This window comes from Hyperolius riggenbachi, chromosome 7, assembly GCF_040937935.1.
Source record: "Hyperolius riggenbachi isolate aHypRig1 chromosome 7, aHypRig1.pri, whole genome shotgun sequence".
Taxonomy (NCBI): Eukaryota; Metazoa; Chordata; class Amphibia; order Anura; family Hyperoliidae; genus Hyperolius; species Hyperolius riggenbachi.
In genome coordinates, this window is record NC_090652.1 from 40,462,998 (window position 1) to 40,479,743 (window position 16,746).

At 44.1% G+C, this 16,746-nt stretch overlaps 1 pseudogene; it reads left to right on the forward strand.

Moving 5' to 3' along the window:
• LOC137525986 (nuclear factor 7, brain-like) overlaps positions 1-6,067 on the forward strand; it is a 51,599-nt pseudogene extending 45,532 nt beyond the window's left edge.
• The last annotated feature ends 10,679 nt before the right edge of the window (positions 6,068-16,746 follow it).

Below are 16,746 nucleotides of genomic sequence, written 5' to 3' on the forward strand. Positions count from 1 at the left end.
TTCTTCAACAAACTGCACCAATAATGCAGTTTGCGGAGATGTATCTATCGAGCTTGAGAGCAGTATATATACCAGGCCAGTCCAATGTGAAGGCGGACTACCTCAGTCGACACCACCTGGACAACAAAGAGTGGTCCCTACATCCAGACATCTTCAGAACGATTTACAAGAAGTGGGGTTCACCAGATCTGGACCTGATGGCAACAAGACACAATACGAAGTGCACACGCTTCATATCCAGAGCATACTGTCCTCAGGCGGAGGGAACAGATTTGCTGACGGCACACTGGAACTGCAGTCTAGGTTACATATTCCCTCCAACACCAATGATCAGCAGAGTAATGAGGTTGGCGCAAGAGAAGATCACGGTAATAGCCATATTACTTTTCTGGAGCCATCGACCGTGGTTCCCACTAGTGTGGGATCTGAAGATAGCAACACCATGGAAGCTCCCGGAAGTTCCTCAGCGATTATCGCAAGGTCCGATTTGCCACCCGGAAGTACAACGACTACATTTGACGGCATGGCTTTTGAGGGGGAGAGGCTGAAAGCAGCGGGTTGTAATGAGGAGGTTATCAACACAATCCTAAAATCTCGCAAACCATCCACAAACAAAACATACCACCGTGTTTGGGGAAGGTTCATCCAATATGCAACAGAAAAGGGGTTCAATCCCTCACAGCCAAGCACTGGTAGCATTTTAGCTTTTCTTCAGACAGGACTCGAAAAGGACTTAAAGAGGAACTGTAACGACAAAACGTCCCCTGGGGGGTACTCACCTTGGGCGGGGGAAGCCTCCGGATCCTAATGAGGCTTCCCACGCCGTCCTCCATCCGTCAGGGGTCTCGCTGCAGCCCTCCGTGCAGCGGTGACGTAATATTTACCTTCCTGGCTCCTGCGCAGGCGCTCTGACGGCTGTCGGCTCCGAAGTAGGCGGAAATACCCGATCGCCGTCGGGTCTGCTCTACTGCGCAGGCGCAAGTTTCCGGCGCCTGCGCAGTAGAGCGGACCCGACGGAGATCGGGTATTTCCGTCTATTTCCGTGCCGAAAGCTGCCACAGCGCCCCCGCTGGAGCCAGCAAAGGTAAATATTGAAGCTACAGTCGGCTCTGTCGCCGGCTGTTCGGAGGGCTGCAGCGAGACCCCCGTGGGACAGAGGACGGCGTGGGAAGCCTCATTAGGATCCGGAGGCTTCCCCCAGGGGAGGTTTTTGTTGTTACAGAGTCTCTAAGTTACTCAGCTCTAAAGGTACAAGTGACAGCCCTTTCTGCTCTGACTAATGTCAGATGGGAGCTTGATCCCTTAGTTATCCAATTCCTTAGAGGTGTGATGAAAATCAAGCCTCCAAGAAGGAATCTATTTCCAAAATGGAATTTACCCGTCGTCCTAGAAGCACTAAGAGGACCTCCATTCGAACCTTTAGACAACTGCTCACTGTGGAATCTAACCATCAAGACGGTATTCTTGACTGCGGTCTCCTCCGCTAGGAGAGTTTCGGAATTGCAGGCAATGGGCATAAAAGTCTTTTTTCTCAGACAGGGTAGTCATTAGACCCATGCAGCATTTCATTCCCAAGGTGGCTACCCTGTATCACTTTAACCAGGACTGGACACTGCCTACCTTCCAAGAGGAAACCACACAACTACCACTTACATTAGATGTAGGTCGAATGCTCAGGAGATACTTAGACATGACGTCAGCAATTCGAAAGACGGATAGATTCTTTATTATCCCAACAGGCTACAGGAAAGGTGAACCGGCATCATCCAGGACAATATCGTCATGGATAATAAAGGCCATTCAAGCTGCGCATACGATAGCCAATCTGGAACCTCCTACTAACCTCAAAGCACACTCCACAAGATCCATATCGACATCCTGGGCGGCATATGCCAACATTTCAGCAAACCAAATATGTCAAGCAGCAAACTGACAATACACACTTTTATGCAGCATTATCGGGTAGATCCTGCTGTAAATTCAACTGTAAATTTTGGAAAGACGGTTTTGTCTGTTCAGATTTAAATATTTACATTTTTGTTATTTCTGCCTGTCAATTGAACTATTAAAGTTTAAGTTTTGGTGCACTTGCAGACCGTCCCCCGCCCATTTATTAATGTGTTGAGTATAACTAGTTAGATCCCATAGGTGCTGCCATGGAGGCATAAGGAAAACGGTAAAATTGTATACTTGCCTTCGGTAATTTTCCTTTCCTGATGCATCCATGGCAGCACATAGGACCCACCCGGGTCTCAGCAAGTCCGAAAGTATAGACAGGGTGGGGCTAGCCTACCTTTAATTTATACTAGATACCTGTCCTATGGGGCGGAGCCACTACTCATAGGTGCTGCCATGGATGCATCAGGAAAGGAAAATTACCGAAGGCAAGTATACAATTTTCCGTTATGTAGGCCTCAGTGATTTGGACTGAGTTAGTCAAAAAGGCTTGGGGTGCAGACTTGCCCTTTAAAGAGATTTTCTCTTAGAGAGAAAATCTACAGTTCTGACTGTCAGCAGAACTAGGATATACCAAGAAGCTGTTCTATGGACAAGGCCACAGGTCTCACTGACCTCAACATGTAAACCACAAGAACAGTAAACACAGCCATGTTTAATCAATATAGAATTCTTTGCAACTAGGACAAAGGGCTCATAGAATATTAACCAAGTAGGTGAGTATCATGACACCATAAGGGGTTTGAGCCAATTGTAGGTTTGGGGGGGGGGGGCTCAGATGATGTTCCAGTTCTCTTTTCTGGTCCGTATAAAACCCACCGCCGGCGTCCGGAGAGGCACTTTTCTGCTTCCTGTCCCTGTTGGCTATAATAATCTTTAGTTATGTTTTGACATCTTGTATGCTCTGTCTGTATATACTTAGTTTAGATGTAACTTAGTATAGAAGGAAGATAACCTGATTACCATTCATTAGGAAGGTAATTAAGAAGCTGTAACGCAACGGACTTACTACAGAAGAATCTGCTTTGCTAAGATGTAACGAACTGTATTTTTATATCTGTTTACTGAATAAACACTTTGGAACTTGGAAGCCGCCTAAAGAAGTTCTATCTCCTATGCTAAGAAAAAGACACCGAGAGCCCAATATGGTGTAGTATGCTCAGGACAATAGTAAATAATGTAATGTGAGAAGGTTATACTCACAAACAAGGGTTACCGCTGAGGCAACCACTGTGTATGCAGGTGAGGAGATTAGACCTGTCCTTATTCAGGGTTAAGAAGTCGCTCTCCGTAGATAGAAGAAAGGTAGGGGTGGGTCCCCCTTCCACCAAGGGTGGACACTAAAATGACTTTGATGAACAGAGGCGCCAGCAGAATAAAAACAATAATTAAAAGTTTTAAAATATGCTGGGGAGGCAGTGGTGGACTTACCTCCGAAAGCAGACTAGACTACTTGTCTGACATAAATAAACACTTTATTAGTACCTCAATATTGGGGTACTAATAAAATGTTTATGTCATAAAATGTTTAATTATTGTTTTTATTCTGCTGGCGCCTCTGTTCATCAAAGTTAACTCCTATGCTGTTTTGCTGTGATGAGAGTCGTGTTTGCAGCTCTTACTAATGAGTTGCTGGTGCCGGAATAAAGGTGTGTTGTTGTCGATAGAAACAAATTGTTTCTTACAGTGATAACCAGGACAAATAGGCAAATAAAATGTTAGTTTTGTCTACTGTAGCATTGTTTATTTGAAAACTAAAGTAGTTGAAAATGGAGAAATAGCGTGTGTATGTTTTCATTTTTTCCTTATATCCTCTCTTTAAAATGCATAGAAAATAATTACTAAAAAAAAATCTCCTACAAAAAAACTTAATTTGTGGCAAAAAAGCAATATATAGGTCATTTAGTTGTGATAAGTAGTGTTAAAGTTTTTGCTGAATGAAAGAGAGGAGCGGTGAAAAATGTTGTCGGGAAGGGTGAAACAGCCTGTGGTACATGGTGCCCCCCAAAAATGGGGTGGACAGACACAGATGGACCAAAAGTGAAAGTAGTGTGCCCAGTTTAACTTACCTGGGGCTTCCTCCAGCTCCCTGTAGTACTACTGGTCTGTTGACGACGTTCCATTCAGCAGCTGATCCCTTTAAAAGCCACATATGGCCTTGTGCTGTGCGCCTCCTCGATCCCACTTCCGTAGCTGGGAACGTTTTGCGCTTGCACTGCGAATACGCAGGAGGCTCCCAGCAATGGGAGTCCCATCGAAGAGATGTGCAGTAGCCTGCGACAGGCTTAGTTGACCAGCTTTTAGAAGGTGCACAGCTGCTAAATAGAACAAAATGGAACAACAGCAAGGGGCCAAGAAGGACTACAGGGGTCTGGAAGAAGACCCAGGTAAGTTAAACTGGTCACATTACCATCACTTTAGATACCCCTTTACTTCAGACTTATGAGGATATTCTCTTCTGTGTGCCTTCCACTCTATAATCATACCTGGGCGAGGCATGGCGCTACATATCTGCCTAAAGATTTTTCAGATTATCCATGGCTCAGTAGCCCCAAGATTTTCTACTGAAAAAATTCTGCTGAAAAAATTTGGCAATTGTGTAAAGCACCTGTACATCACAATTTCCATTTCAGAGGTTGCAAACCGACTATGCTCAGTTACCAGACTGCCCTTATTATTATGAGGGCAAACGATGTGGGGATTGGGATACTTCTACGAGGTGCGATCGGGGGCAGTTCCTTAGGATATCAGGCAGCTCTAAGATCGATTACATAGCTACAAAAATGACAAAGAAGAGCGCTCTGGGACATCACATAGTATGCTGCAACCACTGTCCTATCCAGGACAGGTCTAACCTGGTAGATGTTGGCTGTCAGCACTATTCAGCCACAACAAGCATGTGTCCCCTTTAAGGCAGCTGGAGACCAGGCTCTCCAGGTTGGCTCCAGCAGTACGGAAGTCCATGAATGGCGGCTGAGAAGACTTTCAGGGAGGTAGTAGGACGTTGGCAGGTTGGTGTCCCAAACAGAACGCCAGCTCTCCCCTGCGTGGTGATACAGCGGGAGAGCGGCGTCTGTGTAACGCAGAAAACCGCCGCTGGCATAGAGCAAAGAATTGGTGTCTAGCCGGAGCCTATCAACGCAGCGTCGCTATAGACAGAGACTTGCGGGGGACAGAGGGAAGTGAAAAGGGTAATTTATTGAGCATAAAAACTGTGTAAGATAACCCATTTCATGGATGACCATCCTTATGATTTATGGTCTAGTCTGGTGACGTATTCTCAGGACAGGTGAAAGCTTGGCCTGTGGTACAGGTTATAATACTTGCCTCCACCAAAAAACTTCAAGAGGTTGTATATGCCATTTTGGGCTCACTAAAATTGTGGAGCCCTATGGATCTAGTGAGGCTATGAATGTTTTAAAGCAAACCTGGAGTTGTAGAAGAAAAAAAAAGTCAGGTGTCCTCTCAAGTTTTGTATGTGTGCCTTTGTCTTATTTCAAGTTCTATTGACTTTTCGGTGTGTTTTTTCCCTCCAGGTACGGCTCAGAAGAAAGTGTGGATACTTGGCCACTCTTGGATATTTCATGCTTCTAAGAGAATAGAAAGCGGACCCTACTCGACAACCTTGCCATTTAACAATGCCTCACTGAATATACAGTGGATAGGTGTAAAAGATTTGAGTTGGCAAGGATTGTTAGACCAATTGAATATGCTCTTGGTGTCTGCACCTGCTCCCGACATTCTCATTATTCATCTGGGCGGCAATGACGTTGGTAAAATGCTAACTCTAGATCTGGTCCTCAGAATGAAGAATGATTTTGATTGGTTGCACACACAGATGCCTGGAACTACTTTAGTTTTTTCAGAGCTTATTCCCCGTTTACTGTGGTCATTTGGAGACCAATTTCTGGACAAAATTCGGAAGAAAATTAATAGGCGAATGGCTAAAATTTTACCCAAAGTCGAAGGGTTTTCTTTCAGGCATACGGAACTTGAAAAACCGAATCCTGATCACTTCTGTGGAGATGGACTCAATTTATCAAATAGCGGGTTAGACCTTTTCATTGCTAGTCTTCAGGCCATGATTGAACAGGCCATAGCGATGAGATGACGAGGTTCGTAGTTCTACTTGGGTCTACCTAACAAAGTTGGAGTTAAAATCTGTTGACCAGTCTATTAATAGATGATGGCAGTTTTAGAAGCATGCGTTTTTGCCTACAGACAAATCTGTTGAGATCAGAAACTAGAAGTGAACTGTTTTCTGCAACTCGCAACTGAACTGTTGATCACAGATATCTGTTATCAATTTTGGTTTCAATTTGTTTAAAAATCGGTCATGTGAGACTTGAGCATGGTAAGATTATGTATATGTTGTATTCTATTCATACTATTGCAATTGGATTGAGAGTTTGAAACCTGACCAGCTTGTTACTGTATTACTCACTTGAGGGTCAGCTGAGTATTTTACCTCCGTTTTCCCCAATTTTTTTTTCATGTCCGCTGTGCCTTGGAATTTTATGTTTAGTTTTTTATTCTGATGCAGTCAGTATTTGCCTTTTCGTTATATTTTACTGCAATATTTCAGTCTTTAGTATCCTCTGTGATCTGGCTTTACATGGGGGGAGAGGGGGGGGGGGGGTGTCTAGCTATACACAATGAAGGGGGGAATATGATGCATTGGGGGGGGGGGGGGGGTATGGCTATACTTAAGGGGGATCTCACTACCCCCAAAAAAATATAAGACCTCCCCGAAAATAAGCCCTAGCACATTTTTTGATTGAAAAATTAATATAAGACAGTGTCTTATTTTCGGGAAAACATGGTATGTACCAACTGGAATAAAGTTCTTAAAGGGAAGGTTCAGGGTGGCTGTTAAAAAAATAAAAATGCCTTACCTGGGGCTTCCTCCAGCCCGTGGCAGCCAGGACGTGCCCTCGGCGCCGCTCCGCAGGCTCCCGGTCCCCTCCGGTGGCCGACCCGACCTGGCCAGGCCGGCTGCCAGGTCGGGCCCTTCTGCGTTTCAAAATGCGCCTCACGGGGGCGCGCTGACGTCATCGGACGTCCTCCGGGCTGTACTGCGCAGGCGCAGTAGTTCTGCGCCTGCGCAATACAGCCCGGAGGACGTCAGATGATGTCAGCGCGCCCCCGTGAGGCGCATTTTGAAACGCAGAAGAGCCTGACCTGGCAGCCGGCCTGGCCAGGTCGGGTCGGCCACCGGCGGCCTGCGGAGCGGCGCCGAGGGCACGTCCTGGCTGCCACGGGCTGGAGGAAGCCCCAGGTAAGTGGATGGGCATTTTTATTTTTTTAACAGCCACCCTGAACCTTCCCTTTAAGTTTTTGGAAACATTAGTGCCCGGCTCTGAACTCTTGAATTTGGTCTTAAACCCTAAACACAGTGCAACTTCGATTTCCACTGGGTCCTGGGGGGTCCTAGCGATGGATATGTAGACACTAGGTGAATCTGGAATGCATCTTGATTATCCAGAGGATTCCCTCTACTGAGGCAATCGTTTGCATCACTTCAGGTATGCTTCGATATGAAACCCCAGTCTCATTATAATAACAGGTAGCTGCAGAAAATTTACCATTAACCTCCTGGGCGATAATCCCGAGCTGAGCTCGGGGTATATCGCGCAGGAGGAGTTCTCAGGCCCTGGTGTGCCGATTTGCATAATTTTTTTTTGTTACACGCAGCTAGCACTTTGCTAGCTGCGTGTAACTTCCGATCGCCGCCGATACCCGCCGTGCCGCACAGCCCCCCCCCCCTTGCGCAGCCTGGCCAATCAGTGCCAGGCAGCGCTGAGGGGTGGACCGGGACTCCCTCTGACGTCCGTGACGTCATCCCGCCCCGTCGCCATGGCGACCGGGGAAGCCCAGCAGGGTTAATGGTACAATAGAGTCTCATTTATCTGGAACAGGCGGGGATTGCCGATGCTGGATATGTGTTCTTGCCCTAAAACAACACTAACCTCCCCCGTGCAGAGCTGTGCGCAGCAAAAATGACTTCTAAAACCTTTGCACGCCATCTTCTACACTTCCTGTATCTCCCAGCTGCCCTGCTGTGTCTTGTCTGCACAGCTCTGATGCGTCACATGACCTGCTGCGGGTCAGGTGACACTCCAGGAGCCGTACATGGACAAAAAAAACCAGTAGCCGAGAGCTGCAGTAGTGAAAAAGACCACGCCCAGAGGATTTGTAAGTCGTTTCCGCTGCAATGTGCTCAGCAAAGCTTAGGAAGGAACGCCCCCATTCCCCCAGCATGCCGGTTAGTTGAGACTGCCAGTTCCGGTTAACCAGGACTTTACTGTATCACTATTTTTGCCAAGCTATTGCGCATTTATATTAACTCTCCAGATTGGGGATTTTTTTTAAATGATTCCTGGATTACACTTGATTCATTGTTGTACTTTCTGTGGTTGAAAGAATGTTTTCACTTTTGTATTTATTTAATTATTCTTAATAAAAGTTAAAAGAAAAAAACATCTGGTTAACATCAACATGTTATTTTTCAAATGGAATACAAGAAATTACAGTTGAAATTCTGGGGAATGATCTAATAAGGTTTATATTTATAAATTATTTTATATACAGTTAGGACTATAAATATTTGCACAGATCACTTTTTTTTACATTTTAGTTCTGTATATTACCACAATTAATCTTACCTAATAATATACAAGTGTCCCTGCATCCTGTCCCATTGCTTCTGCACTACTGCGCATGTCCTGCACTGACACCTGTTGGGACAGGACGCATGACAGGCCAAGCAGGTGGGCGTGTGTTCACGGCGAGCGGGTGCGCCGGCACGGTGGTGGTGACAGACCTAGAGCCCGTTTTTCAAACGGGCTTAGGTAACTAGTTAAAAAACAACTCAAATGCAGCTGTGTAGACATTCAGTCGGGTGAACAAAACCATTGCATAAAAATGTTAGGCAACTAAAGCCATTTTTTTTTTTAGCACAATCTCTTTATTTCAGAGGCTCAAAAATAATTGGACAAATTAAATAAGTGGAAATAAAATATGAATTTGTAATACTTTGACCAAGCATTGTTTATTAGTAGAAGGGCTTTTCGGTCTCTTTATAACCCTGTACATTACTCGTGGTTTGGGTCACCCTGAGCAGCTTGGTTACTCTGTAATACTTTGCTGAAACCCCTTTGCTGGCAATGACAGTCTTGAACTCATGGACATCACCAGATGCTGTTTCCTACTTTTTAATGTTCTCCAGGCCTTTAGTAAGGTTTCGCACATGCAGCTGACAAGTGGTGAATTAACCGCCTGTCAGCTGCTCTCTTGCCGGCTGCAGTGAGGAGGCACGACATGTCGCGTTCCTCAGCCGCCCACTAACACCACCGCATGCCAGAACTTGACCGACAAGGCGTTACAACCGCTGCAATTCGGCTGCATTTAAATTGCACCCGAATTGCACTGCCAGCTCAGCCATCTGTCTGAAAGGGGCCTTACTGCGGCAGCTTTCAGTTGCTATTTGTTTGTGGGTCTTCCTGTCCGAAGGTCTATAACAAGTGAAATGTATGCTCAATTGGGTTAAGATCAGGTGACAGACTTGGCCATGTAAGAATTTTCCACTTCTTTGCTTTTGGGTCATTGTCCGTATGTATCATGAAATGCTGCCCAATCAATTTGACTGTATTTAGCTGAATTTGAGCAGACAGTATGTCTCTGATCAACTCAGACACTTCATTTGGCTGCTTCTGTCCAGTGTCACATCATCAATAAACACAAGTGTCTCAGTGCCACTGGCAGCCCCAAGCGATCACTCCGCCTGTAGTGTTTTACAGATGATGTAGTATGCTTTAGGCTACTTACACACCAAGACGTTGCGTTAGGTGCTACGTTAAGGTCGCATAACGTGCACCTAAAGCAACGCATAGTGGGGTTGTAGCTGGACGTTACATTGAGCCGCGTTGACCAGCTCTTCACATGTCCTGTGATGCGTACTCTTGGACGCATGCGGCATCACGTGGTCCCGCCGGGCAATCGCTGCACAGAGCAGCGCTCCAGGAAGTAAACACTGCACGTCACACCGTGGAGTGAATATTAATTAGCCATGAGCCTGGCCGAGGAGGGGGGAGTTCTCCTCCTCCAATACTACTGAGCATGTGCAAACAGTCCAACGCGGCTTAGCCACGTAGAACGCACAGCATACAGCACTTTAAAATAGCGTGGAGCATTACAATGTAACGCAACGTGGGTACTGTGAACAGCCCATTGATTTTTTCATTACTGTGAGTTGGGCTGCGTTACAGGCCGCTCTAACGTGTGCCTGTAACGTCCCACTATGAAAGCAGCCTTAGATAATCCACGTCTTCTCCATCCTTTTTCTTTTCTTGCCATCTTTCTGGTAGAGACTGATCTTGGTTTTATCTGTCCAAAGAATGTTTTTCCAGAAAGAACTGGGATGGTTTTTTTTTTTTTTTAGAAGTTCTTTAGCAAAGTCCAATCTAGCTTTTCTATTCTTGAGGCTTGCTGTCCTTGTTCCAGCGCTGTCACCACCATTACGGCTTTTCAATGAACTGGTCAAATACGCCTTTGGGGGTTCTCAGAAAGCTTCAGGATCACTCAGGAGTTCTTCCAAGGACTCCTGGAGGCAACAAATTTAAATGGGGGACAGTGCTGGAACAAGAACACCAAGAGGGGACAGGGAAGGCTCTATAGGATCCAGAGCCTTCCCTCTCCATAGGTAAGGTGATTTCTTACGGCACCGTTCAGCAGCTACAAGAGTATATGGCTAAGTATAACCCTCCTGGCTCCTGTGATGAGTCTCTCTCCTCCCACTCGTACTGCCAACCTATTATTTTAGCATGTACAGAGTCTTGGCTTGATGTCATCTGTACTTGCCAAAATGAGGCTGGCAGTACCAGTAGTGGGAGGAGAGACGATTGCCGCAGGAAAGGGTTGAGTCATACTTAGCCATATACTCTTCTAGCTACGAAACAGCACTGGCAGAGGGAATTGGAGATCGGGCTTCATCGGCAATCTAGAGGCTTCCCGTGTCCTCCCTGCCATGCAGACCCTCTGAACATATGATAAGAGCTTGTCAGACATATTTGCATGGCAGTGCTATATGCCATGCACGGCCACACCGTGCCATACTCCATAGCTGCTTGTTCATGAGGGACCCTATACTCGTGCAGGCGCAGTGAGATCACGCACCTTTAGAGGGTCCCAGGCAGCGGTCTCTGTGGGAAGTCTCTGAAGTAGGGATAACCAATGACGTGCAAATATTTCCAAGTTCATGCAGACTTATTTACATTTTTATGCAAATATATGCAGCTTAAAAATGGAGCTATCAAGTCTTCCCAGGTTTAATTTGATTGGTCCATTTTCAAGATGCATAAAATTTACATAAATTTGCATAAACATTTCATTTATTCTTACTCTGGAGAATCCTCCTTTTGCATCAGACTTTTTATTCTAAAAATGCCTCAGGTTCTCTTTAAGATTGATCGAATTTTTCACAGTTCCAGTCATATAGTTACCAGATCTAAAGCCCCGTCTACACGGGGAGCTGTTGTGGCGATCCGGCAGCTCGGTTAGCCGCCGGATTGCCTCTTCCACGTCCCCGCTCGCGCCGTATTCGATTCCGCGCGTGTGCCGCTTATCTTCCGCTCCATTCCCTGCCATTGTCCCCTCGCGGGGAGCGAGCAGGGAATCGGCGGAAGCAAGATCCGTCCTGTCGGATCTTATCAATCGAGCCGCATCAGGCATAAGGAGGATCGGAGCCGCATCTACGCATGTAGATGCGGCTAAAGCCACATCTACACGCATAGATGTGGCCGCGATGCTCCTTATCAATCGAGCCGGATAAGATCCGACAGGACGGATCTTGCTTCCGCCGATTCCCTGCTCGCTCCCTGCGAGGGGACAATGGCAGGGAATCGAGCGGAAGATAAGCGGCTCAGACTCAAATGCGGGGGGACGCGGAAGAGGCGATTCGGCGGCTAATCGAGCCGCCGGATCGCCACAACATCTCCCCGTGTAGACGGGGCTTAAGAGTTACTTTAATATCTGTCCTGGTGAAGTTGCTGGTGATAGCAAGAATCTAAGCCCCGCAATGATCCGCTGCTCTCCGATGAGCAGCGCGATCATTGTGAAAAAAAAAAAAAACACTTACCCAGCCTCCTACTACTTCCTCCAAGAGTCCGGAAGGACGCTTGGAAGTCGCATTAAACAAAAAGTTACTGTGGCCATCTTGTGGCCAAATAGTAAAGCTACACCCTAAACATTTTTCACATACAAATAAATTATTTACACAAAAAATTAACTCATTACCTCCCACACTCCCAAATTTTTTTTTTTTTTGTAATTAAAAAAAAATCAAAAAATTTACAATAAAAAAAAAATACATAAATAGTTACCTTAGGGACTGAACTTTTTAAATATTTGTCAGGAGGGTACAACACTGTTACTTTATAAACTATGGGCTTGTAATTAGGGATGGACGCAAAACTGAAAAAATGCACCTTTATTTCCAAATAAAATATTGGCGCCAAACATTGTGATAGGGACATAATTTTAACGGTTTTATAACCGAGACAAATGGGCAAATACATTTCATGGGTTTTAATTACAGTAGCATGCATTATTTAAAAACTATACTGGCCAAAAACTGAAAAATGAATTTTTCCCCACATTTTTCCTATTTTCCCATTAAAACACATTTAGAATAAAATAATTCTTGGCATAATGTCCCACCTAAAGAAAGCCTAATTGGTGGTGGAAAAAACAAGATATAGTTCGTTTAATTGTGATAAGTAATGATAAAGTTATAGATGAATGAATGGAAGGAGCGCTGAAAGGTGAAAATTGCTCTGGTGGTAAAACCCCTCAGTGGTGAAGTGGTTAATACTCTAAAAATCTATATATATATATATATATTATATATATCTAAAATTGGATGTATGTGCCACGATCATGTGAAATCGGCTTGACCCCTTACTACCTGGGATGATATGTTCTGGGGGTCTCGCGTCCCCCCTTGCTTTCCTTGGCGGAGCTACAAACAACAAATCAGATTCCACCCATTAAAGTGAATGGAAAAAATGGAAAAGGCTGCCATTTTCACAGTAATCGAGCCAGAGTCCTCACACTTGGCACAGTTGGTCACTTGGTGACCGAGGTTACAAATCCAGGAAAAGTGGGTGGAGCATAACAGCCAATTAAATTTCAGACATTAATTTTAAATGGAAAACTGTAAACTGCAGCCATTCTTACACTGTTAATTGCAGGGTTTACAAACTTGCCACACTTGGTCACTGGGTGAATGAGATTAACCACTTCAGCCTACAGCTTTGAAAATCTCATGCATCCGAGCAATGTTCACCTCCCATTCATTCGCTAATAACTTTATCGCTACTTATCAAAATTAATTGATCTATATCTCGTTTTTTCCGCCACTAATTAAGCTTTCTTTGGGTAGTACATTTTGCTAAATTATTTTTTTTTAAATCCATCTTAACAGGAAAATGAAGATAGAAATGGAAAAAATTCATTATTTCTCAGTTTTTGGCCATTATAGTTTAAAATTAATACATGCTACAGTAATTAAAACCCATGTATTTTATGTGCCCATTTGTCCCGCTTATTACACAGTTTAAATTACGTCCCTATCACAATTTATGGCACCGATATTTTATTTAGAAATAAAGGTGCATTTTTCCATTTGCGTCCATCACTAAGATACTCTCTTGACCTGTATATTTAAAAAGTTCAGACCCTTAGGTAACTATGTAGTTTTTTTTTTTTAATTGTAATTTTTTTTATTTATTTTTTTTAATACAAAAATGTATTTGGGTAATTTTAGTTTGTTAGTTAAATAGCTAATTTTAGATGTAATAGAATGTATTTTTTTTATTTAATAAAGGTATGTGGGTGCAGTTTACTATTTGGCCACAAGATGGCCACATTCAAAAAATTCCTGGATGCGAACGATCTCACATCCAGGAACTAAAAGAAGAAAGTGATGTTTCCTGGGGGCAGAATACCGCGCTCTCTGATGAGAAAGTGTCGGTATTTCTATATTCCCATTCACTGATCGGGGGGGGGCAACGGGAGCACGCCCGATCGCGCGCACCACACGGCTGCAGCAGCAGTGCCTATCTGGACGGATATATCCGTCCAGATATGGCGAAGTGGTTAATATTCAGGAAAGTGGGTGGTACCTACAACAGCCAATCAAAAGTCACCTATTGATTTTCAAGGGGAATATTAAAACTGCTGCCATTCTTACACTGTTAATAGCAGAGGCTTCAAACTTGCTACAGTCGGTCATTGGGTAACTGGGGTCCAAATTCAATCAAGGGGCGGGGGGCACAAACAGCCAATCAGACTTTCTTGGTGGATAAACTGCTTCCATTCACACATTTTTGATGGCAGGAACCTGAAAGCTCACAAACTTGGTCATTGAGTGACTGTCAAGGTTACAAAAAATGGGAGGAGCCAAAAATAAAGTTCACTAGGAAAATATAAACTGCAGCCATTGTTACACTGTTACTGGCAGGGTTCTCAAACTTTGCACAGTTGGTCACTGGGTGAATGGGATGAATATTCAAGAGAGTGGGTGGAGCCTACAACAGCCAATTAAAATTCACCTGTTGATTTTCAAAGGGAATATTTACATTGCTGCAATTCTTACAGTTAATGGCAGATGCTTCAAACCTGGTACTGTTAGTCACTGAGCGACTGTGGTTCAAATTCAGAAAGGTGGCAAAGCCACAAACAGCCAATAAGATTTTTTTTTTTCAATTGGAATATACAAATTATTGATACCAAAAGCCCAAAGCTCATAAACTTGGTCATTGAGTGACTGTATGGCAAGGTTAGAAAAAGTGGGCGGAGCCAACAACTACATTTTTCCAGGGGAAAATATAAACTGCAGCCATTCTTACACTGTTAATGGCAGGGTTCCCAAATTTGACACAGTGGGCCACTGGGTGACTGGGATTAATATTCAGAAATGTGGGTGGAGCCAACAGCCAATTAAATTTCACCTATTGATTTTCAAGTGGAATATTTACATTGCTACCATTCACTGTTAATGGCAGAGGCCTCTTGCCTGATATGTGACTGGGGTCCAAATTCACTAAAGGGGGTGGAGCCACAAACAGCCAATCCAATTTGTTTGATTTCAGCCATTTTTATTGGCAGGGTGCCCAAACGTTACAGTTGGTCAATGGATGACTGGAATTAATATTCAGGAAAGTGGGTGAAAACTACAACAGCCAATCAAAATTCACCTATTGATTTTCAAGGGAAAGATTGAAACTGCCACTCTTACACTAATAATGGCAGAAGCCTCAAACCGGCTACAGTCGGTCAGGAAGTGGCTGGTGTTCAAATCCACTAAGGGGGTGAAGCCACAAACAGCCAATCAGATTACTTTACTGGATAAACTGCTTCCATTCACATAATTTGGATGGCAGAAACCCGAAAGTTTAAAACTTGGTCATTGGGGGACTGGGATTAATATTCAGAAAAGTGGGTGGAGCCTAAAAAGAAAATCAAAATTCACCTGTTGATTTTCAAGGGGAATTGCTGCCATTATTGCCCTGTTAATGGCACAAGCCTCAAACCTGGTACAGTTGGTCATTGGGTGACTGGGGTTCAAATTTAGAAAAGGGGTGGAGCTCCAAACAGCCAATCAGATTTGTTTCATCTCACTGGTAAATTACAAATTGATGCCAAGGACACCAGAGCTCACAAACTTGGTCATTGAGTGACTGTGTCAAGGTTACAAAAAGTGGACGGAGCCAAAAACAAATTTCACTAGGAAAATATAAACTGCAGCCATTCTTACACTCTTAATGGCAAGGGTTCTCAAACTTTGCCCAAATGGTCACTGGGTGACTGAGATTATTATTATGGGAAGTGGGTGGAGCCTATAATAGCCAACCAAAATTCACCTGCTACAGTTGGTTATTGGGTGACTGGGGTTCAAATGCCGGAGAGGGGCAGAGCCACAAACAGCTAATCTGTCATCAATTTGTATATTCCCATAGAAATTAAATCAAAGTCCCCAAAGCTCACAAACTTGATCATTGAGTATTTGTGTTAGGGTTAGAAAAAGTGGCCGGAGCCAAATACATACCCGGGCAATGCAGATTTATCAGCTATTATTCATAAAAGTGGATGGAGCCTACAAAAGCCAATTAAAAATCATCTACCAATCAAAATTCCTCTATTGATTTTCAAGGGGAATAGTTCATTACTGTCATTCTTGCACTGTTAATGGCACAAGCCCCAAACTGGGTTCAGTTATTTATTCAGTGACTGGGGTTCAAATTCAGAAAAGGGGTGGAGACACAAACAGCCCATCAGATTTGTTTCATTTCAATGCAAATTATTGATGCCAAAGACTGCAAAGCTCACAAATTTGGTCATTGAGTAATTAAGTAATTGTCTGCTACTGTTAGAAAAAGTGGGCATAGCCAACACCAGCCAAATACATACCCAGGCAATGCTGGGTCATCAGTGGGCAGAGACAAATACAAATTTCACTGGGAAAATGTAAACTGCAGCCATTCTTACACTGTTAATGGCAGGGTTCTCAAACTTTGCACAATTGGTCACTGGGTGACTGGGATTAATATTCATAAAAGAGGGTGGAGCCTACAAAAGCCAATCCAAATTCATTTATTGCTTTTCAAGGGGAATATTCAATTGCTGTCATTCTTGCACTTTTAAGGACACAAGCTTAAAACCTGTTACAATTGGTCATTGGGTGACTGGGGTTCAAATTCAGAAAAGAGGATGGAGCCACAGCCAATCAAT